The following is a 27732-nucleotide window of genomic DNA, read 5'->3' on the forward strand; positions in this document are numbered from 1 at the left end:
TTAAAGAGGTAATGATGGGGGTAAGCTTTTGATGCGTGGGAAATTGTGTTAGTCGTCGAAATATTTTTGGGAAATTGTAACGGTCATGATTGCTTACTTTTTTCGAAAAGGTGCTAACAGATGTGACAAGTCAGATGAAAAGTTGGTTGAGTAACTTTATATTATGCTGGTCGTAGTAAAATAAACTTGGGGGCAAATGTTTACCCAAAAAAGACTTACCACATGACGTGACAAAATTAATATGCACGTGGGATACACATGACTATTTAAGTGAGTACGTTCTGTTCGACCGTCGACCTGAGGAGAATTCACTCAGTAGAAAGCATATTTTATTGGCGACCAGTCTAGTCGCAGTATTTCAAATATCTTCTACATATATGTAATCTTGCATTTATGCAATAATTGTGATTTCCATTATTATTTGGATACACTTGTATTAAATGTAATTAAGGCCCATCGACCCATGAGGAACTCCTTGAGCCTATAAATAAGACTCAAAGGGCTCAAGAGAGGGGACTTTTTTGGACTCGGAGACTTTGGATCTGGAGAGACTGAGAGAGAATTATAGTGTTTTTATCCACTAAACTTGTATTCATCTCCAAGCTTGTGAAACTCATGAACCCTAGTTCATTGATCGCAGGTTTTTGGAATTCTACATTAATAAGAACACTAAGTGGACGTAGATCATTACCATTACTTGGGGCCAAAACACTTCAAATTCTTTGTGTCATTTATCTTTTTGGCTTGAATTCATCTTGTTTTTATCATTTTACTTGACTCCATGTGGTTGACCAAATCTTCATCTTGTTTTTATCATTTTACTTGACTCCATGTCGTTGACCAAATCAAGGGTCAACAAAGCCCATTAAGTTATCTATATAAGGAATGTGATATCTAGGATTTTCATAGGTCAGTCTCAGTTGATTCATTAGGTAAGTGAAAACCTAGACACTCTAATCCTTTCTTAGCCACTATCTCTTCTTCTCATCTAGATCTCTATCTCATGTGTTGAGAACCAACCCACACTAGTTCTAGGTTGATCAAAGGCTTGGTGAGGAAGATTGTGTTGCTGATCTAGTTCAATCTCTTGATAATACTCTGCTACAAAAAGGATTCAAGGGTTAGAGAGATTGAAGGAAGGAGTTGTTCCAGTTCCGCTGCGTATTCGTAAGTTTCTACATCTTTGTGTTTATGTTAATTTACGAATCTGATGTTCATATGTATGTCATGTTATTCTATGTTTCAATTATGTATTTGGAAAAATAATAGGAAGCATGCATCTAGATTTAAATTCCAAGATCCTACATATTATCCAAATAATAAATGTCCATTTATTCTTTGAGGACATGAGACAACATTCCTACAACTCAGTGATAGACTATTTAGTATATCGAATGTTATATTTATGAATTAACATTTGTTAAACGGTGGGAATAGTTAGTAGTTATCAATCCATTATGGATTGAGTCATTGAATTATTATAAGGACTTAGTTTTGAGTATCTTAAATATAATAAAGATTATATGTATGTGCATTTAGGCAGAGACCTAAAATCTCAATGGATGATCTGATATTAAATCTTCAAAGATTGATATCACAATCTGATTCCAAAATTGTGGAGGAAAAACATTAATCTAGAAATGTGTTAGACATTTCAAATTTATATGTTTCACCACAAAAGCTGATATATAATAGCTACGAGCAGTTAATTAGGATATTTGATTTAGTTAAGTTCCTTGACATTCTGGAAAGGTTTTCAGACTTGAATAAACAGCTAGCATCTCATTGCGAAAGCAATGGAGATACAACTATTCTACAAGCACTAGAAATCATGAGAGGGTAAAGCTCATGAAATGAAGTATCATTTGTTGATGGTGAAATCCCGTCAACAAAATTTGATCGGAAAACTCAAAGGTAAGTATGGAGATATTTAGATCAGAACTTAGAATGAACTTGTAAAAATATAAACATAGATCAACAATGGAGTGAGCCTTTGTATATTACTTAATAGCTTGAGTGTACAATGAATTTTCCAACCCCTTTGCTGGAGGGGTGAAGGTCTATTTATAGATGAGATCTAATGGCATGTGATCCAAGGTGGTCCTAGGGGACATAATCGTACATAGGTACACTGTCAGGGTAGTGGTGCAGGACGTTGTGGTGTCGACTCTAGTACATGGTCAGGGGTCCTCAGGTAGTGCCTCCACTCTTCGTACGGGTTCATACCACCACTACCTGTCAAGCACAGATGTTAGAGTCATGCATTTGCTCTTTTCAGGGTTGTACATCCCGTGCTCGTACATGTATTTCATGCCTAGTGGTCCCCCTTACCTAAGTATCTTCCCTAGTTTTCTTTATATTTTGGTAAGTGTTGAACCATACTCCTTTTCTCCAGGTCCTATTTCCAAGTATGAGGCCTTGAAATAGGCATGTATGAGGCTTGAGGATGGGTCTCACAACGCGAGACCCTTGGTGCCTAGGCAAGTATCCATGCATGACTTGGGCATTCACGAGGCTCGGGGATGGGTCTCATAAGGCAAGACCCTTGGTGCCTAAGTGAGTACCCATGCGTGGCCTGGGCATTCACGAGGCTCGGGGATGGGTCTCACAAGGCGAAACCCTTGGTGCCTAAGTGAGTACCCATGCGTGACTTAGGCATTCACGAGGCTCGGGGATGGGTCTCACAAGGTGAGACCCTTGTTGCCTAGGCATGATGGGGTTGCATGAGGGTTGCGAGATGGTGGTGGCACGAGGCTCCTTGACATGGCCGTACCTCGCGAGACACGCGCGGGTGAGGCGAGGTGTGTCTCACTATGCAAGGCCCTAGCGTGCAGCTGGGTCGCGAGATGCGCGCAGGCAAGGTGGGTTACGCCTCGCTGTGCGAGGCTCCTTCACGTGGTCGTACCTTGCGAGATGCGCGAGGGCGAGGCGAGGTGTGTCTCACTGTGCGAGGCACTGGCGCGTAGCTGGGTCGCGAGACGCGCGCGGGCGAGGTGGGTTATGCCTCGCGAGATGCGTGCAGGCGAGGCATATGACTCAGGTGCCCTTAACATACATGGCTCAAGTGCCCTTTGCACGTAGGTAGGCGTATGCCTCGGGTGCCTTTGGCAACTCTTACGCATGTGAGTGCATCTCGTCCCATGAGCATGTCAACCTCGTGCGGGCATGTCACACCTCACTATGTGAGGGCCTTGTGCACCCATCCTCTTGCACTATTTATTTTGGCCCCTTAGCTTAGCAGGGCCAAACCTCATGGCTCATAACATGTTGTTTCCCTTGAGACAATCTCCCGTATTCGAAAGACCTACAGGCTCGAGCCCGATAGCATGACTAAGTGACCTTTATCCCTGTGTTCCAACCAAGGACTAGAGATTTTTTTCTGTAACGCCCTGGGTAACCAAGACCGCTACACAGTGTGTTTATAAAGGTGCAGGACTTGCTAATCAAGTCATTTAGTTGAAAACGTGCTTTTGAAACCACGAATGAGCTAGGGTTAAAAGGGTTTAGTCTCAACAGATACATTTCATTTAATTAAACATTTTACACATGGGAACCCAAAAGAAACTGCATTCAAAAGTATGTTTACAAAATTTCCAATGTACAGACAACCAGTAGCCATTCTAAAAGCAAAGCAGATGTTTATGGTTCTCATGTCCCTTTCTCCCCTCATTCATGGCGGCTGAGCAGCTGTTCATGTACATTCTACTCCCAGAGCTCTCCAGATTAAGGCTGATCAAGCTTGCCCTTGCCTTTACCTGCACCACGAAGCACCCGTGAGCCAAGTCCCAGCAAGAAAGTGCAATATCATAACACAAGTACTGATAATAATCATAAACTCTTTAAGCATGTTTAAACATTTAGCAATCCCTAATAAACACATAACTCATTGACATAAACATGGATTCACAAGCTATCACTTAACCATTCAGCATATCATAATCAACAATCACCCACAACAACCGTATTACACAATGAATAGGGTCGACGCCCTTAGGTCGCACCCTCTGTCTACCCCACTGACTCCGGCCCGCTTAAACCGAGCTCAATGCATAATAAGTTTTCCTCAGCTACCAATGGCCGAGCTGCACCCTATGCGCTAATGTAAACTCTGGCACTCTTAGACCGTTTGTCTACTATTTACATCGCATAATACCATCCTCTATAAAGCATACAAAATAGGAAACCCCTTTGTCCCATTATGAATCCACAACCGGGTGCAGTTTTCTTACCTTTAATTTCCAAATGCTTCGATTATGAGAAATGCCCCTTGAGCACGATCCGTCTCCCGAGCCCTAGCTTTTACCTAGTCACAACCAAGATAAGGGAATCCATTAATATTCAAATAAAGGTCTCTGGGCGACGTTCTAGCTTCCGAGACATCGAATTCCACCAAGCACGGTGGTGGAATCGATCCCGAGCACCCTAGGTTAGGTTCCCGCACTTAAAACCTTCAAATAACCAAAAATTCCCTTAAGGGTCACGGCCCTAAAAACCTGCGCCGTGGCCCGCCCCCTAAAATAGAAGCTAGGCCTCTCTGATCACAGACACGTGCCGCGGCCCTGCCCTGTGGCGCCGCGACGCTTCCCTACCACTGAGCCTCCTTGGCTCTTCTTGCTCCGCAAGGCCGCGACACTCTAGAACAGAGACGCGGCCAGCCCCTCGTCCCTAGAAAATCCACCATTTTTAACATCCCAACCTTTCCCAAAACCACCCCAAACCATCCTAATTCCAAAACCCATTGATCACAAAACTTCTAGCATGATTCTAGCAACATAACCTAGCAAAAACCTAGCTTAGAAACTCATTAAAATCCCATTTTAATTTCTGAAACCCAGAAGCTTAAGAACATAAAAACCAGCCATGAAACACCAGAATTCAACCATTAGATCATAAATATAAGCTTTCCTCCACTGCAGAACCACTTCTCTAAGAAAATTGTGAGCTAACTCCCAAGCTTTCTGCCTTAATTACCCCTTGAAATTAAGAACCTAAGAACCCTTAGATTTCAGCCCAAAAGCCTCACAATCAACTGATCAAAATGAAATTCAGTGCTTACCTTAGTTTCTAGTTTGATTCCCCTAGCTTCCACTGAGTTAATCCTCCAATTCCTCAGCTCAAACCTCTGAATTCCTAGCCAAATCCCCTTAGTTTTCAGTGATTTCCTTGGGAGAGAAGAAGAGAGGAGGAGAGATAAAGGAGAGGGTCGGTTCCTTGAGTTTCCACTATTTTTCTAACTTTTATCCATCTAACCTCAAGCAATTAAACTAATCCCGAGGCTCAGGGTACTGGAAACGTCCCTGAGGGCAAAATGGTAAAATTCCCCAGTATTCCTGCCTAAACTTCCTAACCTCAAATATATCTCCAATTATTTATTTCCATATCCCGATAACCTAAATAACCGTCCAATACCTTAAATACCCCCGACCTGTCCCAAGTCAAGTATTAAGCCCCGTGGTGACTTTCCCGCTAACTAGCTCCCTAGGATCGCCTCAAGTCGCATGCTGCAGATTTACCCACATAATAATGTGGTTCTCACAATTATAACATATAATCACATTTACATTCATATAACCATACATGCATGCTTATCATACAATCATGCATTAAATTAATAAATTCACACATAAGCCACTTATGCCCTCCCGGCACACTAATCAAGGCCCTTAAGCCATATTAGTGATTTTGGGTCGTTACAACTATCCCTTCCTACTGAGAATTTCATCCTCAAAATTTACATGAATAACTCAGGATATTGATCCCGCACCATCGTCTCTAGCTCCCAGGTCGCTTCCTCGACCTTGCTATTTCTCCACAACACTTTAACTAATGGAATCGTCTTATTCAGTAGAACTTTATTCTTCCGATCCAAAATCTGAATCAGTCGCTCCTCATAGGACAAATCTATCTGCAATTTTAAGTCCTCATACTTCAGTACATGTGTTGTATCTGAAACATACTTCCGCAACATAGAAACATGAAATACATCATGAACTCCTGACAATGACGGTGGCAAGGCCAACCTGTAAGCCACCTATCCAATCCTTTCTAGAATCTCGAAAGGTCCAAAAAACTGAGGGCTCAACTTGCCCTTTACTCCAAATCTCCTTACCCCTCACAGTGGTGAAACTCGCAGAAACACGTGGTCCCCAACCTAAAATTCCATGTCCCTATGCTTGGGATCAGCGTAACTTTTCTGTCTACTCTGTGAAGCAAGCATTCTGACTCGAATCTTTTCAATAGCTTCACTTGTCTTCTGAACCAACTCTGGCCCCAAATATTTTCTCTCACCCATCTTATCCCAATGAACGGGCGACCTACACTTCCTTCCATATAGCATCTCATAAGGAACCACTCCAATTGTGGACTGATAACTGTTGTTATACAAAAATTCGATCAACAGGAGATACTTACTCTAAGATCCCTCGAAATCAATCACACATGCCCTAAGCATATCCTCCATCACCTGAATCGTTCTCTCAGACTATCCATCAGTCTGAGGATGAAAGGCTGTGCTAAACTTCAACTAAGTCCCCATAGCTCTCTGCAGAGCTCCCCAGAACTTGGAGGTAAAGATAGGGTCTCGATCAGATACAATAGACTTAGGAACCCCATGGAGATGAACTATCTCCCTCACATACAACTCTGCATATTGTTCCACTGTGTAAGTTGACTTCACTGGCAGAAAATGAGCTGACTTGGTGTATCTGTCCACTATTACCCACACCGAGTCACAAAGTCCCATTGTCCTGGGTAGACCTCCCACAAAATCCATTGTAATGTCTTCCCACTTCCACTAAGGAATACCCAAAGGTTGATGCAACCCTGTTGGTCGCTGATGCTCAGCTTTCACCTGTTGACATGTCAAACATCTTGCCACATACTCTACCACATCCTTCTTCATCCTGGGCCACCAGTATAATGTCCGTAGATCCTGATACATCTTCGTGGTACCCTGATGACGTCAGTACGGCGTAGTGTGAGACTCATCTAGTATCTCTCGTCTGATATATTCATCTGCCGGAACACAAATCCGCCCCTGATATTGAAGCATGCCAGCCTCAGAAACAGAATAATCCTTAGCTACCCCCGCTAAGACATTCTATCGAACTTCCTATAGTTGTACGTCTACCAATTGACCTTCCTTGATCCGTTCTAGCAAGGTCGAATACAAGGTAATATTGGCTAACCGGCCTACCAACAGCTCTATCCTTGCCCTGGTCATCTCATCAGTGAACTCTCTGGAGATCTGAACATAACTAAATAACTGCCCCGAGCCCCTCCGGCTCAATGCATCTGCCACAACATTGGCTTTCCCTAGGTGGTAAAGAATATCACAATCATAATCCTTAACCAACCCCAACAATCACCTCTGTCTCATGTCAGATCCTTCTGGGTGAAGAAATACTTCAAACTCTTATGGTCAGTGTATATCTCGCACTTCTCCCCATACAAGAAATGCCGCCAAACCTTCAGTGCAAATACCACTGCCACCAGCTCCAAATCATGGGTAGGATACCGTTGTTCATACTCCTTCAGCTGCCGCGATGCATAAGCTATGACCTTCTCATTCTGCATCAACACACAGCCCAAACCCAACCTTGAGGCATCACAGTATACAACAAACTTTCCTTCTTCCGAGGGAAGACTCGGTACAAGTGCGATAATAATTCGTTGCTTCAATTCCTGGAAGTTGTGCTCGCACTTCTCTGACCAAACAAACTTCTGATTCTTCCGAGTCAATTCTGTCATCGGCGAAGCAATCTTTGAGAATCCTTCTACAAACCACCTGTAATAGCCTGCCAACCCGAGAAAACTCTGCACCTCCAAAGCGTTCCTTGGCCTCGGCCAATCCCTCACTACTTCCAGCTTGGACGGATCCACCTTAATCCCCTCTGCGCCAACTATATGCCCAAGAAAAGTCACCTCTGGCAACCAAAACTCACACTTCTTAAACTTGGCATATAAACGATGCTCCCTCAACCTCTGTAAGACCTATCGAAGGTGTCGCTCATGTTCTACCTCTGAACTAGAGTACACTAAGATGTCATCGATGAAGACAATGATGAACTAATCCAAGAAGTCCTTGAACACCTTGTTCATTAGATCCATGAAAGCTACCGGAGCATCGGTCAAACCAAAAGACATGACCAAGAACTCATAGTGCCCATACCGTGTTCAGAAGGCCATCTTCGATATGTCCTCGTCCTTAATCCCCAGCTGGTGATAACCAGATCGAAGATCAATCTTTGAGAACACCGGCTTTCCCTGCAGTTGATCGAACAAGTCATCAATCCTTGGGAGAGGGTACTTATTCTTGATGGTCAACTTGTTCAATTCCCTGTAGTCTATGCACATCCTCAGAGTCCCATCCTTCTTCTTAACAAACAAAACTAGAGTGCCCCATGGAGAGTAACTTGGCCTGATGAATCCCAAATCCAGAAGTTCTTGTAAATGTATCTTCAATTCCTTCAACTCTGCTGGTGCCATCCTATATGGTGCTCTTAATACAGGTTTTGTCCCCTGTGCTAACTCAATAACAAACTGAATCTCCCTACGCAGTGGCAATCCTGGTAGATCCTCAAGAAACACATCCAAGAACTCACACACCAATCTAGTCTCCCCTGGCCGTGCTGGCATAACCCTGGTAGTGTCCACTACACTGGCCAGAAAACCTATGCATCCTCCCTGCAACAAGTCTCTGGCTCTCAATGTTGTTATCATGGGTATATGGGGTCCATGTACCGCACCCACGAAGACAAAAGGATCCTCGCCCTCAGGCTCAAAAGTCACCATCTTTTTCCTGCAGTCAATAGTTGCCCCATACCTGACCAGCCAATCCATTCTTAAGATCATGTCAAAGTCCTCCATGTCTAACTCAATCAAATCTACCGAAAGCTCCCTACTATCAACCATCACTGGCAGTGCCCTAACCCATCTCCTACAAACTACCAGTTCCCTAGTAGGCAATAAAGTCCCAAACCCTGCAGTCTGATACTCACTAGGTCTACACAGTCTATCAATCACTTTACTAGAAACAAAGGAATGTGTAGCACCAGAGTCAATCAATACAGTAAAAGGAGAGCCAACGCTAGAAAGTTGACCTGTCACTACCGAGGGACTAGCCTCGGCCTCTGCCTGCATCAAGGTGAACACTCGAGCTGGAGTCAAGCTGTCCACCTTTCCTGCTTCCCCTTTCTTCACTGTTGGGCAATCCTTCTTGAGGTGCCCCACCGTTCCACACACATAACAAGCCTTGGCCCGACATTCGCCCTGATGGCGTCTTCTACACCTCGGGCACTCCGGATAACTCTTCCATGGCTCACTGCCGCCTCGACGGCCGCCCTGACCACCCCGACCCCTCCTATCAGGACCAGCAACGGTTGAAGTGTCAGGAGTCTTTCTCTTGAAATCAATGGGGCCTCCACCCCTTCCTGACCCAAAATAAGGAGGTACCACTCTGCAGCCTTCTCGCCTTACTGCACTTTCCCTCCAGATCTTATTCTCCGCTTCCTCAGCGGTGAGAGCCTTCTCCACTACCTGGGCATAAGTTGTTCCCCCAGGAACTGTCGTAATCCTCACATCTCGGAGGAATCTGGCCCTGGTCATCACCTCCGGTCCCTGACCTAGTGCCGGCTAGTCGCGTAGATTTTCTTGGACGCATAGCTATCCAAGTCAATCTGCAATCAACGACTCGGCAATCAGACCATGATGACAGGGTAAAAGCTTCTCCAAAATCCACCAAAGGAACATAACCAATCACAAACAATCAAGATATAGGCATTCATTCACATGCAGCGGCATTGCTAATAACCATGCCCCAACATTTCCACACAACAGCTAATATATAAACACCTATCCATACACAGTATACAGTTAATCATTCAAATATTCATTTACATGCACGGCAATGCTAATAAGAATGCCTCCATATCTTTAGACAGTAGTCAAGGGCCAGGCCCTATCAGTATCTCATGCTTCCTATCTATCCAACAAATAACAACATTCACAATTCATTCCTGGCATATAAGCATATATACACATTACCAAACCCTAAATCGAGCTTGTCTCTGGCAGCGAATGAACATGTCCAGCCGGTCTTTAGGAACCCTTAAACCTAGGATGCTCTGATTCCAAGTTGTAACACCCTGGGTAGCCAAGACCGCTACACTGTGTGTTTATAAAGGCGCAGGACTTTCTAATCAAGTCATTTAGTTGAAAACGTTCTTTTGAAACCATGAATGAGCTAGGGTTAAAAGGGTTTAGTCTCAAAAGATACATTTCATTTAATTAAACATTTTACACATGGGATCCCAAAAGAAACTGCATTCAAAAGTATGTTTACAAAATTTCCAGTGTACAGACAACCATTAGCCATTCTAAAGGCAAAATAGATGTTTATGGTTCTCCTGTCCCTATCTCCCCTCAACCGTGGCGGCTGAGCAGCTGTTCATGTACATTCTGCTCCTAGAGGTCTCCAGATCAGGGCTGATCAAGCTTGCCCTTGCCTTTACCTACACCACGAAGCACCCATGAGCCAAGGCCCAGCAAGAAAGCGCAATATCATAACACAAGTACTGATAATAATCATAAACTCTTTAAGCATGTTTAAACATTTAGCAATCCCTAATAAACACATAACTCATTGACATAAATATGGATTCACAAGCTATCACTTAACCATATAGCATATCATACTCAACAATCACCCACAACAACCAGATTACATAATGAATAGGGTCGACACCCTTAGGTCGCACCCTCTGTCTACCCCACTGACTCCGGCCCCCATAAACCGAGCTCAGTGCATAATAAGTTATCCTCAGCCACTTGTGGCCGAGCCGCACCCTGTGCGCTAATGTAAACTCCGGCACTCTTAGGTCATTTGTCTACTATTTACATGGCATAATACCATCCTCTATAAAGCATACAAAATAGGGAACCCTTTTGTCCCATTATGAATCCACAACCGGGTGCAGTTTTCTTACCTCTAATTTCCAAATGCTTCGATTACAAGAAATGCCCCTTGAGCACGATCCGTCTCCCGAGCCCTAGCTTTTACCTAGTCACAACCAAGATAAGGGATTCCATTAATATTCGAATAAAGGTTTCTGGGAAAAGTTCTAGTTTCTGGGACATCGAATTCCACCAAGCACGGTGGTGGAATCGATCCCGAGCACCCTAGGTTAGGTTCCCGCGCTTAAAACCTTCAAATAACCAAAAATGCCCTTAAGGGTCGCGACCCTAAAAACCTACGCTGCGGCCTGCCCCCTAAAATAGAGGCTAGGCCTCTCTGATCACAGACACGCGTCATGACCCCTGCTCTGTGGCACCGCAGCGCTTCCCTACCACAGAGCCTCCTTGGTTCTTCTTGCTCCGCAGGGTCGCGGCACTCTAGAACAGAGTCACGGCCCAACCCCTCTTGCCCAGAAAATCCACCATTTTTAACATCCCAACCTTTCCCAAAACCACCCCAAACCATCCTAATTCCAAAATCCATTGATCACAAAACTTCTAACATGATTCTAGCAACATAACCCAACAAAATTCTAGCTTAGAAACTCATTAAAATCCCATTTTAATTTCTGAAACCCAGAAGCTTAAGAACATAAAAACCAGCCATGAAACACCAGAATTCAACCATTAGATCATAAATATAAGCTTACCTCCACTGCAAAACCACTTCTCTAAGAAAATTCTGAGCTAACTCCCAAGCTTTCTACCTTAATTCAACCTTGAAATTAAGAACACAAGAACCCTTAGATTTCTGCCCAAAAACCTCACAATCAACTGATCAAAATGAAATTCAGTGCTTACCTTAGTTTCTAGTTTGATTCCCCTAGCTTCCACTGAGTTAATCCTCCAATTCCTCAGCTCAAACCTCTGAATTCCTAGCCAAATCCCCTTCGTTTCAGTGATTTCCTTGGGAGAGAAGAAGAGAGGAGGAGGAGAGAGAAAAGGGAGGGTCAGTTCCTTGAGTTTTCACTGTTTTTCTATGTTTTATCTATCTATCCTCAAGCAATTAAACCAATGTCGAGGCTCGGGGTACCGGAAACGTCCCCGAGGGATAAATGGTAAAATTCCCCAGTATTCCCGCCTAAACTTCCTAACCTCAAATATATCTCCAATTATTTATTTCCATAACCCAATAACCTAAATAATCGTCCAATACCTGAAAAACCGCCTGACCTGCCCCAAGTCAAGTATTAAGCCCCGTGGTGACTTTCCCGCTAACTAGCTCCCTAAGATCGCCTCAAGTCGCATGCTGCAGATTTATCCACATAATAATGTGGTTCTCACAATTATAACATATAATCACATTTACATTCATATAACCATACAGGCATGCTTATCTTACAATCATGCATTAAATTAATAAATTCACACATAAGCCACCTATGCCCTCCCGGCACACTAATGAAGGCCCTTAAGCCATGTTAGTGATTTTGGGTCGTTACATTTTCCTTGGTGGATTTTTGGCATCCACATCATTCAATTCAAGATAATATTATATAATTGATGTAATAATCTTGAAGATAACTTCAAAAATAGTTTCTTACAAAACTGTTACAAAGACTTTGTTAGACAAAATCGGTCAAGAGAATATGATTGACATATTAAAATATATGCCTCAATTTTCTTTTAGGGAAAGTGGGAGATTGTTGGGAATAGTGCCCTCAAAGCAATTGTAGTTGACAAATGTTTTAAATGAAATAAATAATTGAATTGAATTATTATATATATAGACTATGTCTGATATTATATGATAATATTAAGTGAATATCAGAAAATTCCAAAGTTTATCTATGTGGTCTTAATCTCATATTAGTATGGGGAGATCGAAATTAAGATAATAAACTTAAATAGTTCGCAGTAAAATAAAGTTATGGAACTTTAGATTAATTACTGCTGGTACAGTCCACTAGTATTATGAATACATGTGACCTAGATCTGGGTTTCTAGTGTAGTACGACACTTTAGTGGAGGTACTTTGCATGCTGAGAGTATGTAGAACTGGACCAGATGTGATTTGTTAACAATTGTTTAAACATTGTTTCATAGTATTAACCAAACACATCAAACGATGATCATATACACGATAATCTTAATCTTGAGGTTACTATGAAGTCATATATATGTCATCTGACCCTTTGATTAATGCGTTAAGGTTTGGCAGAATGATCAGGCTAAGAACAATTGTTTTGGAGACTCAATGATGTATATGGCTAGGGACGTAGTTTAACTAATATGGAATCTATACCTTCTTATAGATTGAATAATGGTTCCCTATTGGGTTGACTTTTGGAACTGAAAAGGTTATGAGCGCTCACGTCGCAAACTTGTTGTGACACAACTTTCACTAGTAAAGTCAATGGTACTCTAAGAACAAGATATAGCTAAAAGGGTAAAACGATAATTTTATTCCCTTTTAATTATGGAGTTGATACAAGGGTATAACTGTAATTTAGAAATTTGAGGAGAATTTTATTCTTCGTGTCAAGTATGAAATTATATGATAATTGAGGTTGAATAATTAATTTACAATTAATTATTAAATTTCAAAAATATATTTATTAATTTAAATATGTAAATTTCGAATTTCATATATATAAATAAATAAATTATTTTATTTGAGTGGGAGAAAATAAAATTGGTAAGTCAAAAATAGTTTTTGATTTATTTAATTTTAAAAGATGATGATAATGATGATCATTAATTTGAATTTTGAATTAAAAATTAAAAATTAAATTTTTAAATATGGTTGTCATCTTTTCCTTAAAAAGATTAACACCTTATTTTGTGGGAGATTGATTTTAATTAAATAATTAAATAAAAGAAAAATACAAAATCCCTGAAAATAGAATAGCAGTACACGCCTGACACAATCCAAGGATTGTGCCATGCGTATACTACTTGTACTGATATTGTATCAGTGTAGTTTTTATTTTTTTTATTTAATTGTTTAATAATTTGAAAATAGTTTTTTCAAATTTAGTAAGTTAGATATTTACCTAAATCAAATTCTATCATCATTATTATTATATTACTATTTTTATTAGGAATAATGATAACTCTACAAAATAGAGTTATTTTACCACTTTTTATGTGCTAATTGTTGTTTAATTCTTGAGTTTTTAATTGATTTATTATGTTTTTAAGTAATTTTGAATTTATTAGGTTTATTTTTTATTTTATATATTTTTGTGTATTTTTATAGTTGTTTTGTTGTAAAATATTGTAGCTAATTATTTAAATTATTTTTGTTTGGTTTGGGGTAAAAAAATGTTGTATTATTGAATTTAAATGTTAAATATAAATTAAGTTATAATTAATATTTTCAAATAATTAAATTAATTTATTTTATAGTTGAAAATATTTTATTATGATTTATTTTATGTTTATTTTGTAGGGATTTTATTGTATTTTTGTGTTTGGAAAAAATGATAGAAAGCAAGAAATGAAAGGAAAAATGGTATTATTGAAATACCATAAAGCTGCCTAGGGAAAGGCCCACCACGAAGGCCCAATTGAAGACCAAGCTTCTCTCCACCAAAGTCACATATCACTCTTCAGCTCCCCACCTGGCATCACAAGACCACGCCTGCTACAGCACTCTTCAGCATGCTTCTCCTTCACGTTCAGCCTTCAGCAAAGCAGCCTTCATTCGGCTAGCACTCCACCCATGCACTCCTATCATCAGCTGCCTTCACCCAGCGCCTGCACCAAACTGCCAGAAGCAAGGCCCATAAAGCCCAGCACCCCTGCCACCCACACGCCTGGCACAACACCAGCCCCTTCATTTATCTTGAGCCCATAAATTGTCCAAAAGCACATTTGTCCCCTATGACAAAAATACCACTTTTTACCCCACTTTCTACACATTTTACCCCAAAACATAATTATTATACCCTATAATTTACCCATATTTACCATATTATAATTAATTAAATTAATTTAATCAATTTAATTAATTTGAATTGATTATTTTAATACCTCATTTGTGGCTATAAATAGGGAGTTTTGAAGACCATTTAGAGTGTCCATATTTTGAGGGAGGTTACCATACCAAAAACTCTACACATTTCAAATCTCTCTATTCTCTTCATCTTCTTCTTTTTTTTGGTTATTTTTCTATGTATTTTTAGAGGAAATTTTGGGGGTTTCTCCTCCAAATTTTCCTATCTATGTTTGTAATTTCTTTGTTTGTATTTTCTATTCTAGTTATGAGTTTCTAATCTTTTTAAGATTATTAAGGTGATGATGAAACAATTTGTAACTAGATAGTGTTTATTTTGTATGTTGATTTCCCATTTTGTGCAACAAAGTTTATAGAATTTTCTTCTTCAAATATCTTCTTTCATCTTAAATATCATGTATTTTGGATTGTTAACACATATTTAAACTTTGTTCTTCATTAGTGCAAATACATAATATTCTTTGTGTAAGATGTGTCATTAAATTGTATACATCCATACTTAGAACAAAAATATTATGTTTTGCCTTATAAATAATGTTCATTGATTTATTTGTTATTTCATTAGATTGATTTACACTAAATGCTTTGAAATTATAATTTTGAAAAGTGAAGAAAAATCCTATCTTTTTATAAGAAATTTGTGCTTAAAATTATAAATCTTTTTGGAAAATGATAGTTTAAATTATTTTAACTATCACTAAAACTTGGGAATCAATATACTAATACATATTATTAAACTTACATTTTGTGGATTCTAGTATCTTAATAATCTTTTCTCTTAACATTTATTTTCAACTCATTATTGCTTTATGTTTAATCTCTTAAATAGCTTTATTTTTCAATCTTTTATTTTATGTTCATAATATTAAAACTCATCAATCTTTGGAGCTAGGCTAGAATTTATTACTTTTGATTTAAAATAGTTTTCTCTTTTCTATTTTAGACAACTCCTTTGGGTTCGACATCCTTGCTTACACGATCACTATTCTATATGAACGATTCGTGCGCTTGTGATTTATAAATTTTTAAACATACCCGTTTTGGGTCAACCAAATAATAAGGTAATATAAATCTCTATGTATATGATATAGAAGAAGAAGATAAAAATACACAGATACACAAATACACAACAATACAGAGACAATTCAGAATAGTTCTCAGTTTTTGTGAGACAAAAAGTCTTTCTTCTTCTTCATCTTCTTTATTCTGGTCATTCTCATACCATAATCCAAGTTCTCATGTGTTGAGAAATACTTGTGATTCCTAAAATACAAACTCATGTTCTCTATGTGCCCACACACATCTTAAGGTGTAGAGAACACTCCAGAAGATCGTGGTTTAAGTGCTCATAGCTTTGGATAGGAAGATCGTTAGTAATACAAAAAGACTTAAGGACACTTGATAGGCTTCAAGAGGTAAAATTTTACGTTCTTGATTTTTTTGTGTTTATATGTTGTATATAATATATTGTATATTTATATACATATTTGTTGCATGATTAATAGTATTGTATGAATGCCATAAATGCTTATTAGCATTGTTATTTGCTGATGAATATCAAGAAGTGCTTATTAGCACCATGATTGAGTATATTATGTGTTGGCATGCTTATTAGTATTGCATATGTTTGTTTTTTTGGCCTTGGACCGTCAGGCGGAAAGAGGTATAGTTATTACTTACTTAACGGTCGATTTGATCACTGCTAAGTTGGATAGTTATCGGTATGCTTCCTTGAAGGTCAGAGAGGTTTGTTGGCCAAGAGATACATGCCAGGGAAGAGAATGAACAGGTCCAAGCCCCACCTCCAGCTCCAGAAAACTGGCAACATGTGCTTGCTGATATGCAGGCCAGATTACAGAGGTAGGAAGATGAGATTCGCCTCTTGTGACAGCAACAAGTTCCAGCAGGGAACCTACAGCCTGCAGTAGCAGCATTGCCACAGCTGGAGGTACCAGCAGTAGTACAGCCCTAGGCGAGGGAGAAAGATGGGAACCCTTGTATGAGAGGTACAGGAAACAACACTCTCCAGTTAGGACAGCTCAGACCCACTGAAGGTTGAGCAATGGATGACTATGATAACCATCATCTTGGATTTCATGAGGGTAGGTGGTAATGAGAGAATGGCCTGCGCCACTTACATGTTTCAGGAGGATGTCCGAATATGGTGGGAGGTGGTATCCTAGACCAGGGCAGTAAATACTATGGAATGGAAGGATTTCAGAACTCTGTTCAATGAGAAATACTACAATGACGCAGTTAAAGCTGCGAAGGCTAAAGATTTCAGTAAGTTATTTCAAGGCAACATGACAGTGGTAGAATATGCCTTGAAGTTCGATAGATTGGCAAAGTTTGTCGAGGATCTAGTGCCCATTGATGGGACCAGGAGAGAGAGGTTTCTCCAGGGGCTACAGCCTATGATAGCCCGGGATGTTTGTATTACTACTATGCCAGGGGTGACTACCTATGCACAGGTTGTGGAGAAGGTGCTTACAGCTAACAGGATCGAGAATAAGATATGGCGTGTGAATGCATGCAGAAGGGATTCTAGGAGGCCAGGACCTCCATTTGCAGGCTTTGGTAGGGGCGGAGGCCTTAGTGACCAAAAGAGAAAGACTCCAGATACAGTTTCAGCTCCATGGCAAGATAAGAGGCCACGAGGCATACAGATAGGCCACCAGGGTGGCGATGAGACCTGGAAAACATTTTCAGAGTGTACTCGGTGTAGGAGGCACCATATTCGGGAATGTCGGGCGAAGGCCTGCTTTGTCTACTGGAGTGTGGGACACTTGAAGAAGGACTGCCCAAAAGCCAGAAAGGAATAGCCCAAGAAGGTGGACAGCCTGACGCTAGCTCGGGTGTTCACCTTGACCCAGGCAGAGGCCAAGGCTAGTCCCTCGGTGGTTACGAGTCAGTTTTCTAGCGCTGGGATCCTTTATACTATTTTGATTGACTCAGGTGCTACGCACTCACTACAAGAAAAACAAGTATTCATAACACTTAAAAACTGCTAACCAGGAGTAGTATTCATAACACTTAAAAACTGCTAACCGAGAGTATTGATAACGCTTCTGAAAACGCTAACATAGCCATTGTTATTAAAGTCCTGTCTTTTCTATAACAGTATTCGAATGTTATGTTTGATGTTAACTTAAACTATTCAATAACACTTTTTTAGTTGCTATAATATTCAAATAATATTTAGTTAGAGTATTTGGTTATAAATTTGAAGTTTAATCTTATACTTTTTGCATAACACTTTTTAACAGTTACATTTGATTATTTTGATAGCGCTTTGATTATTTTGATAGTTTAATTATATAAATCATAACGATTTGTTACGCTTATAATATGTTTCTAAATCATAACATATAGTAATAAAATTTTGTTACTTTAGTGTGGATAATATATTTTAAATTTTATTTTGATAAGTATACTTATAAGGTTTTTTTTAATTAAAAGAGTTCATTATTGTATTGTGATAAAAAAAATCAAAATTAATTATAAAATGTAATTCTCAATAGATTGATAAACCATAAGTATTACATTAAACAATAACTAATTCAAACCATGAATGTGTCTACTTCATGAGATCTTAGTTCTAAATTAAGTTTGAAAGCATAACATAATAAAGTTTTAAAATCTTGAACATCTTTTACTTCAAAAATGAAAAACAGATACATTACAAGATACACAAAAGTAAACCATGCATGAAAATTGCTCCATCCTTCAATTCATCATCCTTTGTGCATTTGTCTTTGTTGTGAGTCCATTTTATTAGCTACAACAAAATTTAAATAATTAATGCTTCAACTTAAAGTTAATAGTAAACTAAAAGAGTACACAAAAAAAGTTAATTACATAATTATGACTTTATCAGCTGGCCATGCAATTATACTACCTATAGCATCTTCTATAGTAGACGTAACTATTGAAGGCCTCCACAGAAATGCATCATTCTTTCTCACAAGATCTATCCCCACTTTCATAGCACTAGGCCCAAGAGGAACATGGTGAACCTCATCCTTTGGGTCACTTGAAATAAAATAGCCTTCTGCAATAATTTCTCCGGATCCAATCCAATCTAAGTTTTTGCATTTGGAGTCAAATGTGTGGTTCTTGACACTCTAACAATATATCAATAAAACAAATTCAGCAGTAGTAACTGATTTTATATTGAATATTATATGTTTAAAATTTTATCATTTTCACATAATTAGTATCATAATTACCTGAGTGGAATGGACATGAGAATTTGATTGAACATTGGCATTTGATTGCTCCTCACTGTGAGCAGATGTATTCTATTTACAAGTAAGATAGCAAGACATGAATTCAACATCAAAATTAAAAAAAAATACAAAAGTAAAGACTAACCTAAAAACTAAACATGAATTTTATTTATTATTGCAATGCAGCCACATGAAAATTAAATAAATAATCTAAGCAAATAATTATCAATGACACTTCAATATAGTTTCAGCATCAAAATACTTACTTGATTTTTCATTAAAGAAACAATGAGTTGCTCCATGTGTTGCATTTTATCTTTCAACTCTTTGCATTGACCTTTTATCATCATCATATGGTCATCTCTTTCTGACATAATTTGCAACTTTGATTGAGTAACTCCTCTTCCAAAAGCTCTCATGTATGTATTTTTTTCAGGACCAAGGACTTTTGTGAGGATGTCTTCATTAACACTTGTAGTTGAAGACATAGCAGGATATTTCTTATATTCTTCAACCAAATCCTTCAAAAATAAATAGTATGAATACATGTATTCAAACAAATGAGTAAGTTAAAACTAAAGTCACATGATTTTGAAAGGGCAAGGTGTATACAAAAGCTTCAGCCACTTCTGAATTTACTGGTTCACCATTTTTCTTCTCATGTGTTTTGGTCCAAACATCAACTCTAGAAGGTGGTGTTTTCGTTTCACTATGGTTTATCTATCAAAATAAGAAAATAAGTTCAAAAAATATATAAACCAAATTCTATAATAAAACAACTGTAAATATATTTGGCTTTACCAATTCATCAATCAATCTTGCATAACCTTTACGACTACAAGTGTGGGGTAGTTGCTATGACCGTATTTTTTTGTATTGCTCACTTGTAGCCTAATAATATAAAGTTAATAGAGACATTAAACTATAAACTTCAATCATAAATATATTTGGTTATAAGATGTTAAGAATAAAATACCTTAAACTCAACACTATTTTTTTCCTTCACAAAACTTTTCCACTCATTCATTGATTTAATATTATCAGGTTTTAGTTTCAATCTTGCTTATTCATTTGGTGCCTTTTTTATATTAGTAACTAGCCTTGATTTTGAAGCTCTCCAAAGATCTGCCATACTTTTGAATATATAGCTCTTTTGCCAATCTTTGTCAACCTTATATCTTGCCTAGTAAAAATAATGATTGGTTAGTATTAATGTAAATGAATTTCAACAAATTTCATGTTCATAAATTGAAATAATATATTTATAATGATTAAAATATATACCTCAATAGATTTCTATAAGACCTCTTTCATTCCTAGAGGAATCTTCCTCCAATCTTTTATCGTTATTGGTACAATTTCTCCAACAAGTGCACCCAAAAATGAAGACAAAGATATTGATGTTGCACCTATTGGTTGTCCCTTTGAGTTAAACTTAACTTCCAAATGACCATCACCGTCTATTTCAATAGACTTCATTTACTAGGGCCTCTAGTTCTCTTTTGGGTAATAGGTGCAACAACTTCTTCAGGTAGTTCTTTTTCATGTGGCAAGTTTTCAACAATTGTTTCATTTGGGTTTTCATGGATTTGTAGGCGCTGTGATTTTCTTGTGGCTGTTGGTGAGATGGCATAGTCATTTGTATGAGTTTTAAGTATTGGTTTTGTTTTTATCATTTTCTTTGAAGGAGCATTAGTAGGTGGTCTCACTATTTTTTCAAGAGAGTCTATTGGTTGTTCAACCTCAAATAGATTTTTAAGAGATTTCCTTGTCGCAGGGGAGATGGGTACTTCTTCATCAGAAGAGTCATCTCTTATAATCATTCTACGTCGTGTATTTTCCTTTGGAGACACATCCTTAGTATATCTCTCTTCAAAAACCTTATCCATTTCCAAATTTAGTCTAAAGTTCTTCCTCTTTTCATTGAGGAGTTTAACTAATTTTTAGTAGGTATGTGCTTTGGTCTCTTTCCTTTTGTAGATGGAGGTGTCATATCTTGTACTTGGCAAATTCTTTGACTAGTTTTTGATCAACCGTTTCTATAATTAGTATGAATTTTGATGTCACAAAAGATCATCATATATAATAGCAACATATTATCAATTATCACACAAAAAATTGTAATAAAAGTCAGAAAGAAATAAATAAACAATCATTCTTGGCAGCAGAGAAATAAAAAAATCTAAGTCTATGACAAAAATAAACACTATCATTCTTGGCAACAAAAAAAAACTCAGAACCAACCAATTAATGCGCTGAAGTATATTCATGTGATTAAAAAATAAAGTATCAATATATTTAGTAGAACATTACACATCAGCCAAGACTTAAATATAAACATGTTAGCACCTAACTAACCTTGCTCCAATCCTTGGTCTAAGTGTAATATAGAGAGAAACATTCTCATTCTTTGCAGCAAAAAAATAATGACACATAACTAGCCAACCAATAAGATAATTTGAATTCATGTTATTCAAAAATATAGATAGAAAATTCACATAGCAATAATATAAACTGAAATTTCCATTGATTACAACTTTAAATGTCAAGTGCATCATCTTCTACAATTTACAAAAAACACAACAATAATCAAACTAATATACCCTCACAATCATCTCTAACATATTGATCATCTTCCACTACATTATATAACCTAGATTAAATAACTTCAGACGTTATAGGAATGAATTCCTTCTCATCATAATTTTCCATGTCATAAAAACCTCTAGGGTGTGCCCTAATCACCACATACCAATTGGAAGAATCATGTTCTCTTGAGTAGAAGACCTGTTTAGCTCGTGAGGCTAAAATAAAAGGGACTCTACCAACAGACCATTGACTTTGATGTAGATTAACTAAAGTAAGACTATCCTCCACCCTAACACCATTAGGGAAATTTGCCCAATCACATTTGAAATTTGGAATCTGAACTATGTAGTAATCTAACAAGATTATCTCCCTTCTAACCCCATAGTATGAAACTAAATTAGGAACTTGAGATACATCTTTGGCACTAGAGCTACACATAGTTGTTGCTTTAATTAAGACACCACTATTTTGTGTGGACTTCTCAATGCCATGTATATGAAATCTTTGACCATTGATAATATATCCAGTGTAAGAAGCAGGATGTTTTCTGGGTCCATATGCTAGCCATTTAAACAAATCAGTTTCATCACAACTTGAGGAATGCATAGGAAGCTATAATATATCCAGAGTACTCTTTTGTTGCTAGTAGGATTATAGATGGATTATGTAGACCGTATGACTTTTATCCTATGGGGTTTGGTACTATGCTGCCTACTGGGGAGTTAGTGGTTTCTAGGAGATGGGTTAGATCACTACCAGTGATAGTGGCTGGCAGGGAGTTGTCAGTTGACTTGGTAGAGTTGGTTGTGTCTGATTTTGATATAATTCTGGGTATGGGCCGGCTAGAGAAGTATGGGGCATCGATAGATTGCAAGAAGAAGATGGTAATCTTTGAACCTGAGGGTGAGGACCCATTTGTATTAATTGGCACTGTCCATGGACCTCATATACATACGATATTTGTACTTAGAGCTAGAGACCTATGGCAGGGGGATGCATGAATTTCTTAGCTAGTGTGGTGGATACCCCTCAGGTCATGCCAATGAGACCAAGATAGACCAGATTAGTCTGTAAGTTTCTAGATGTGTTTCTAGAGGATTTGCCAAGGTTACCTCCACACAGGGAGATAGAGTTTGTGATTGAATTGGTGCCAGGGACAGAGCCAGTGTCTAGGGCACCTTATAGGATGACGCTTGTAGAGCTGAAGGAACCAAAGGTTCAATTACAGGAATTACTAAACTTGGGTTTTATCAGGCCCAATTTCTTGCCATGGGGCGCACTAGTTCTCTTCGTGAAGAAGAAAGATGGTTCTCTGAGGATGTGTATTGATTATAGAGAATTGAACAAGTTGACTATCAAGAACAGGTATCCTTTGCCAAGGATTGATGATCTATTTGATAAGTTACAGGGTAGGACGGTATTCTCCAAGATAGATCTTCGATCTGGTTATCACCAGCTGAGGATCAGGGAGAAGGATATACCGAAAACAACTTTTCGTACCAGGTACATGCATTATGAGTTTTTGGTGATGTCATTTGGATTGACTAATGCCCCAACAACATTTATGGACCTGATGAATAGGGTGTTCAAAGATTACCTGGATCGGTTTGTGATCGTCTTTATTGACAATATACTAGTATCCTCTCAATCAGAGACAGAGCACGAGTAGCACCTTAGATTGGTACAACGGAGGCTGAGAGAACACATGTTGTATGCGAAATTCAAGAAGTGAAAGTTCTGGTTGCCACAGGTGACTTTCTTAGGTCACATAGTCAGTAAGGATGGGATTATGGTGGATCCAGCGAAGATTGAGGCAATCAAAGATTGGCCAAGGCTGAAGAATGCTTCAGAGATCATAAGTTTCTTGGGATTGGCAGGTTATTACAGACACTTTGTGGAAAGATTTTCCAAGATCTCGTCACCACTGACAGAGTTGACACACAAGAATCAGTGGTTCATATGGTCAAATAGGTGTGAGGACAATTTCTAGAGACTGAAGAAGAGTTTGATCACCGCTCCAATTTTGAGTCTTCCTACAAATCAAGACAAGTTTTTAGTTTATTATGATGCCTCGAGGCAGGGCCTAAGTTTTTTCCTTATGCAAACAGGGAAGGTGATTGCCTATGAATCATAGTTACCCCACACATGATCTTGAACTTGCAGCAATAGTGTTTGCACTAAAGGTTTGGCGGCACTACTTATATGGTGAGAAGTGTGAGATATGCATAGATCACAAGAGTTTGAAATTCTTCTCCACCCAAAAGGATCTGAACATGAGGCAAAGACGTTGGTTAAAGCTGGTAAAGGATTATGATTGTGAAATCCTCTATCACCCAGGAAAGGCCAATATGGTAGCATATACCTTAAGTCGGAAGAGTCGGGGAGAATTGTATAGTGCCAGGTAGATATCTAGGGAGTTGGCTGAGGATATTACTAGAGCAGGAATTGAGCTAGTGGTGGGCCAGTTAGCCAACATCACCCTGTAGTCTACTCTTTTAGAGAGGATTAGGGAGAAGCAGTTAAGTGACCCACATTTGGGAAAGATCAGAGGGGACGTCCTAGCTGGAGTAGCTAAGGACTACAAAGTGTCAGACATGGGCTTATTGAGATACAAGGATCGGATCTGTGTTTCAATGGACACTAGGATCAGATGAGAGATTCTGGATGAATCTCATACTACCCCTTATTCTCTATATCCAGGCACCACGAAGATGTATCAGGATCTTAAAGTTTTATATTGCTGGCCTGGGATGAAGAGGGACGTGATTGAGTATGTGGCAAGGTGCCTGACCTGTCAGCAGGTCAAGGCAGAGCATCAGAGACAAGCATGGTTGTTGCAGCCTCTGGATATCCTAGAGTGGAAGTGGGAGGACATCACGATGGATTTAGTGGTAGGGTTGTTGGGGGAGAGTGAGATAACACTACCACAAGAGATAGAATCTACACAAAATTTGGATTTATAGAGACTTAAAAAGATTGAGAAATAACAGGCAAACCCAAGTAGAACAATGATGTTCTATAACTTTGATGAAGCTTCAAACCCTAGGCAATATCACCACTTTGAGCAAAACCTTTGAGCAAACCAAACACAAACCAAGGCTTATACACGTTGTAGAACGTTGTCCTAATAATCTATTTCCTAGCCACCATAGATGCTTGAGGCCTTCTCTAGAGGACATGAGGATTGAGATTAAACAAGCCTTCAACTCTCAAAGTCAAGCACTTTCTTGGAGAGTTCTTCGAGAAACCTTAGAGATTCTTGGAGCTAGAGAGAGAGAGAAAAGGTAGAGAGAGATTGGAGAGAGTGATCAAGTCTTCCAAACCACTGTTTTTTACCCTTATATAGAGTAGGCATCGTCATTATGTCTAACCAATGGAAGTAGACTTGAGAAACACGTCATTTAGAGCATTTACGATATTTCACATAATACAGCAGGCGACGCGTCGCTTGCTAGGGTTAGCCTTCAGGCAATGTCTCACCTCTTGGGTGGCGACGTATCACCACCCTCTCTGATTTCGAACACTTCCAAAGGTCCCAAAAATGCTCCAAATGTCACCAAAATTTTTGGGAACCCTTAGATACTCTCATGTATCACTTTGGACCAAAATTTGCATTTTATAAGTGCCTACAATTGAAACTAAAATTCACATCTTCATTAGGTTAATTCTACTAAATATTTATACCTTGCTTGTATTCTAACACTTATCATTTGTATTTAACCAATCATAACAATCCCCCACTTGGTTAAACACAAGCCACATTCTCTAGATTAAATAGTTTTGGTGCATAAAATAAAGTGCCTTTTGGTTTGAACTTTATCTTAGTGAAAATAACACAAAGTCTTATCGAAATCATTAGTAGCTTAAAGCTTGAACCAAGTATTCCATATGATAACACCGGTGATACCTCACACACCTCCACCACATCTTTTGTTTTTCCACTTTCTCACTTAGCACTATCATGGCCATGTGCTCATCTCTTCATGGACTTTCCGGGGAGAAACTCCAACTCCCATGAGAGGCGGCACCACCTCTAAGTCAACATAGGTAAAGTTTTTACAGCATCTTTGCTACCTTTATAGATGCTTGTTGCACTCAATTGAACTTTATTAAAAGCTCTAGGCTTAACCCTAACTCGGTAGCAACAAACACTAACCATCTCGGATGGAACTCATCATAAATTTTAGTGTTGGAAACTATTCACTTATCAATGACTTTTTCTTACCCATTGAACACTTTCCCTTGATTTGTACAAGTTGAGAGTTGGGTTTCCAACATTAGTGAATCTATTCTTCTAGGAGTTTCAATCCCATCCCTTTTGAAGTAGAACTTACTAACCTTCTCACAAGAGGGTTTGTAAATGGGTCCGCTAAGTTCTCACTTGTTCTAACATATGAGATTGATATGATTCCACCTTGAAACAATTATCTCACATATTCATGTCTTAGACTAATGTGTGTAGACTTTCCATTATACACACTATTATATGCTCTAGCAAGTGCAGATTGGCTATCATAATGTATTGAAATTGTTGATACCATATCCGTGGTTAAAGGAATATCCATCATGAGATTTCTAAGCCACTCAGTCTCTTTGCCGATTGCCGCTAAAGCTATAAAATCTACTTCCATTGTTGAGTGTGATATACATGTTTGCTTCTTGGAGCCCCATGAGATTGCACCTCATCCAAGAGTAAACACCTAGCCGGTGATGGAGAGATTATCTCCAACTCCCGATATTCAATTAGCATCAGAATATCCTTCAAGTATATTTGGAAAATTTGTATAGTGAAGACTATACTCTTTGGTACCCTTAAGATAACCAAGTATTCTCTCAATAGCTTTCCAATGCTTGATACTTGGATTTCTAGTAAACCTAATAAGTTTACTAACCATGTAGCGTCCCAAAAATGCTAATAAGGTTTAGTGTCTTGATTAGCGTGTCAGGAGGGCATAATTGGATAATGTATGATATATTGATTAAATGGACTATGTGGCAGGCATGATTTATATGATAATAGGAATATATTTATATGCATGTTTATGAGTATTAAATATGCATGTGGGCCCGTTCTTGTTTATAAGGGTATATCTGTAATTTTGGCCTATTGCGGGCACAAATGTGATTATATGTGTTAAATGATTGAGACCACATTATTATGTGGATATATTTGCAGTATTCGGATCGAGGCGATCCTAGTGAGTGGATTAGCAGAATAGTCACAGCGGGGGGTTTAATACCTGGTTCAGGGTGAGCCTAGGGGTATTCTGGGAAGTTTAATGTATATTTAGGATTTATTGAGTAACGACTAAGTGTTTGGTGATTAGTTGGGCATGTTGGGATTAATGGAGAATCTGTAGGATGACTCAAGGAATTAGCGAGAAACTGGGCAAATGACAGTTTTGCCCTTAAGGATAACAAAGGGGTCGAGTTACTACCAGGGGTATTTTGTTCTTTTGTAAGGGAATAGGCTTGAAAGACTATAGGGAGTGATCAGAACTTAGTAGAACATATCAGAATTACTCTCTCTCTCTCTCTCTCTCTCTCTCTCTCTCTCTCTCTCTCTCTCTCTCTCTCTCTCTCTCTCTCTTACACGTTTTCTCTCTCTCCCTCTCTTGTTCTTTGAGGATGAAGATTTCTTGAAGGGAGAAGCTTGGTTTTAAGCTGTGAAGTCTGGGAATATCAAGCTAGGGTCAGTCAAGGAATTGTTGTGGATTGAGGCTATAAACTGAGGTAAGAATTCTATCTTGATTCTTCTGGGAATTCAGATTGTTAGGATGAGTTTTGATTGGGTTTTGAGTGTTGATTGATTGCTGATTTGGGGTGGTAATTTTAGTAGGTTTTTGGGTGATTTATTATGCCTAAGCTATGTGCTTAAGAGTCCTAGACTCGGTTCTGGGTTTGGTTGAAGGTTGTAAGGGATTTTTCTTGAGTTGAGTT

The sequence above is a fragment of the Humulus lupulus genome, chromosome 4 (genome assembly GCF_963169125.1).
Source record: "Humulus lupulus chromosome 4, drHumLupu1.1, whole genome shotgun sequence".
NCBI lineage: Eukaryota > Viridiplantae > Streptophyta > Magnoliopsida > Rosales > Cannabaceae > Humulus > Humulus lupulus.